Source organism: Rousettus aegyptiacus, unplaced genomic scaffold (assembly GCF_014176215.1).
Source record: "Rousettus aegyptiacus isolate mRouAeg1 unplaced genomic scaffold, mRouAeg1.p scaffold_m13_p_6, whole genome shotgun sequence".
NCBI classification, from domain to species: domain Eukaryota; kingdom Metazoa; phylum Chordata; class Mammalia; order Chiroptera; family Pteropodidae; genus Rousettus; species Rousettus aegyptiacus.
Genome location: NW_023416309.1, coordinates 14,846,749 through 14,851,196, shown reverse-complemented (window position 1 = coordinate 14,851,196; position 4,448 = coordinate 14,846,749). Strand labels below are relative to the sequence as shown.

General features: G+C 41.5%; 1 pseudogene; it reads left to right on the top strand.

The window, feature by feature from the left end:
* Window positions 1–418: 418 nt before the first annotated feature.
* LOC118604467 lies at window positions 419–512 on the top strand (annotated as a pseudogene).
* The last annotated feature ends 3,936 nt before the right edge of the window (window positions 513–4,448 follow it).

Sequence of the window (4,448 nt, the reverse complement as noted above, 5' to 3'; positions counted from 1 at the left end):
CTGGGGAGGAAGGAGACTGCACAGATGCCCTCCACTCATGGCCATCCCTGCAGGTGGCTCTGGGAACAAATCCCCCTAATACTTTTGAAATTATTGTCATTTGCTCCTTTTTCTTGAATATGACCACGAGGGGGAACTATGTGTCTGTTGCAAATTGGCATACTTGACCCTCCCCCCCACCCCACTTCTCCCTTCCCTTTCTCCCTCTTCCTCTCTCCCTTTCATTTGCAGAACTCTTCATGCATTTCTTTCCAAAGCAGCAACCCTATGAATTAGTTAGCTTGGGTCAGGCAGGTGAAAAACCACAATATTGATTCAGTGTTCATTGTTGGAAACAAGAAAAGAAGGAAAGAAATGCCACCATACTCCTGCTTCTCAGAGAGAATCACTGAGCATATTTTTGAAGATACCCTTCTAGATCCTTTTGCAGTTCATAAGCATGATGACTGTGTGTTCACACTCCTGTGTGAGATGTGTCTCCCTCAGCACATTAGCACATTACCCGTCGGATGTAAAAAATATATACATCCTTCTAGTTTTTTTCTTCGTATGTGTTTCATTTTTGAAATTGATATATATCTTTATGCAATGGGGTCATATTGTATATACTGTTCTATAATATTACCTTTGCAATCCATGTCATTCCCATGTAAAGATAGAGAAACTGAGGCAGAGTGTCCATCCAGTGACTGCCAGGGGGCAGAGTGGGGCACGGATCCTCTGTTCTTGTCCAGGACTCTTAACTTTGAGGACCATGTGGACCATGCTCCATGGGGGCCTTGGAGCAGTTTCTAGGCCCAGCTGGAGAGGAACGGGCAGAGGAAGGCCTGGTTTCCCTCTGGATGGCCTCCCACAGCCGCTCTCCAGAGTGTGCAGGACCCAGAGTCCTGGGCCAGCCTTGCAGAGTAGCCAAGATCTAGGTCCCCTGGGAGAACCTCCTAGGCCCACACTCACCCCTTCCTAGACACATGCCCTCTCAGGCTGCTAATGGGGGCCTGGACAAAATGCAAAGTGAGATTACTTATTTGAGATTTTTCTTATTTCTTGAGGTAGGACTGTATTGCTATAAATTTCCCTCTTAGGACTGCTTTCACTGTGCCCATAGATTTTGAGTTATTGTGTTTTCATTTTCATTTGTCTCAAGGTATCTTTTGATTTATTCCTTGATCTCATTGCTAATCCATTCATTGTCTAGCAGCATTACACTAAGGCAAGCAGCGGTCTTCCTCAGGCCTGCAGACACTGTTATTTGTTCTAGAACAACTGCAGCTCAGGCAGTGCTGGTTACTCATCACTGGAATTGTTGCCGGAGGTGCTGTGAGCCCAGCCCTACTGATTGTTGCTAAAAGAACCTCCTGCTGGGAGAGCCGGCTGGGGCTGGTTACCCAGACGCTAATATGCCTTCAGCAATTCGAGAGTTGGCTGGGGTCGGGTAAAGCTAGCAGATTTCACCAGGCCCATACAGATCAGATTTGGTGCCAGTGCTAAGCCTGCAGCCCTGAGCAAAACTCTCAAATCACAGGAAGGCTAGCCACTGCTTGCCTTGGGCATGCAGATACCCCTCATGATTTGTTCAAGAGATACTCCTGCTCTCACCTTGAAGCCACACAACTCAACCTTTTCCTGTATGTCTCTGGCACCTCCCAAGCTGCTGTCCCTCCACTGGAGTCTAGGGTGAGCCCCTGCAAGAGAATGAGTCTGTGCTTGGGCATTTTAAGAGGACGGCTGGATTTCCAGCTTCTTTCCGTCTTACCTGGACTGTCGGAATCCCCACTGATTTTCACAGCCAGATTTTGTGGGGACTCCTCTTCCTGGCTACAAGGCTATAGTAATCAAAACAGCATGGTACTAGCATAAAAACAGATGCATAGATCAATGGAACAGAATAGAGAGCACAGAAATAAATCCACACTTATTTGGTCACTTAATCTATGACAAAGGAGGCAAGAATATACAATGGGGTAAGTCTCTTCAATAAATGATGTTGGGAAAAATGGACAGATGCTTGCAAAAAAATGAAACTAGACCACCTTATTACAGCACATACAGGAATAAACTCAAAATGGATTAAAGACTTAAATGTAAGACTCCGAACATTAAAACTCTTAGAAGAAAATATAGACATTGCTCTTGGTAATATTTTTTCTGATATATTTTCTTGGACAAGAGAAATGAAAGAAAAAAAAATGGGACTATATCTGTTGTGACGTGTTTAAATCTAAGACCCACGGAGCCAATTGAGATTAATTATGAGTCTTTATTAGCCAGCCTGGCCGGCAACTGACTCTCCCCACTAGAGAATCAGCCCCAAGCTTCCAGAGGAGGCAGCTTATTGTAATGGCTGAAAAATGACTGCTAGAAATTTATTACTTGCAGGGAAATTACTGCTTGGCTATGCCCATGGGAACATAGCTATGTCCATGGGAACATAAGCTGTCACCCATAGGAACATAACATTCTAAACAAGCTTTCTGCTTCTGTACCCCAGCTTGCGCACCTGACCTGTAAGTTGACAGGTAGTGAATAGAAGAAAGATAGCCCTCTGTGTTTAGACAGAACGAAGAATGGGATTTGGGGCTTAAAAACCCTGTACCTCTACATTTCGGGGCTGCTTAATTTGGGGTTTGCGTACCCCTGGCAGACCCAGCTGGCCGAATAAAGAGTGTTTCCTATAACTCACTGAGTTCCGGTGGTCCGTGTGTCTTCCGGGGGGGCTGGCGGCTACAATATCATAAAGCCCAAAACTACATTAAACAAGCAAGGAGGTTTACAGAAGCAGAAGTTAGCCATTAGCATATCTTTGCACAGGATAACTACACCCTTAACATTAGCATATCTTTGCACAGGATAGCTCCTAGAGCTACACCTTGGTTAAACATTAAACGAGCAAGCAGAAGTTGGCTACTTGAAAAATTTCCCCCCTTAACATATCAAAATAGAAAGCTTTGCAAGCAAAGAAAACCATCAACAAAACAAAACAAAAAAATCCAATTTAAATATGAGCAGAAGACCTGAATAGGTATATCTCTAAAGAGGACATACAGATGGCCAATAGACATATGAAAAGATGCTCAGGGTCGCTAATCATCAGAGAAATTCAAATTAAGACCACAGTGAGATATCACCTCACACCTGTCAGAATGCCTGTCATCAAAAAACCAAAAAAACAACAAATGTTGACAAGGATGTGGAGAAGAGGGAACCCTCATGAGCTCTTGGTGGGATTGCAAATTAATACAACCACTATGGAAAACAGATTGGAAATTCCACATAAAATTAAAAATAGAACTACCACATGACCCAGCAATTGCACTTCTGGGTATTTATTCAAAGAAAATCAGAACACTAAATCGAAAAGATATATGCACCCCTATGTTCACTGCAGTGCCATTTACAATAGCCAAGATATGGAAGCAACCTAAGTGCCATCAATAGATGATTGGATAAAGAAAATGTGGGTACATATATATATTGGAAATTACTCAGCCATAAAACATGAAATCTTACCATTTGCAATGACACTGACAGACCTAGAGAGTATTATGCTAAGTGAAATAAGTCAGACAGAAAAAGACAAATACCATGTGTGGAATCTAAAAGACAAAATAAATGAGCAAACAAAATGAAAACAGACTTATAGATACAGAGAACTGGTGATTGCTAGATGGGCGGGAGCTGGGGAGTAAGGCTGAGTGAAAAAGGTGAAGAAATTAAGAAGCACAAATTGGTAGTTACAAAATAGTCATGGGGATGTGAAGTACAGCACAGAGAATATAGTCGAAAATATTGTAATAACTTTATTAGTGTCAGGTGGGTACTAATCACTTTGTAAATTATATAAATGTCTGATTGCCATGCTCTATACCTGAAACTAATATAAAATAATATTAAAAAAAGAAAATTAACAAATTTCGTGACAGAGTTTAAGAAAAGAAAATATGTTCACACACACACACAAATTTTTTTTGAGGGTATCTTGTGTACATTACCAGTTCTTTCTTGGAATACATTCCTAACAATGGGATTATTGGGTATAAGGCATGCCTCTATGCCCCGCCCCATTTTTATTTTTTGCATTTTCTGAGTCTCTACCATAAGCAAAAGCAAAAATAAAAGTTTTCCACCACTTGTGGCCCAGCCACCCAGTTCTCCTTCCTGGAGGCAAATAATGTTTACAGTTTCTGGGAAATTCTTTCCCGGAGCAATCATGCTTCTGTATAAAGAAATCGGTATTCCTCCCCAGCCAATTTTTCACACAAATGATAGCCTACTACGCACACTATTCTGCCCTCCTAGCACATTTTAAAAGCCAAGATCCTTAAGAAAAATAAAACAACACACTATAAGTCTACAAACAAGCCTCAAAATATTGTCACAAATTTTTTTTTTTAAATCAGACCCCAAAGATGGAAGAAAAGTAAAATAACTAGTATTAGAGTTTTAAAGAC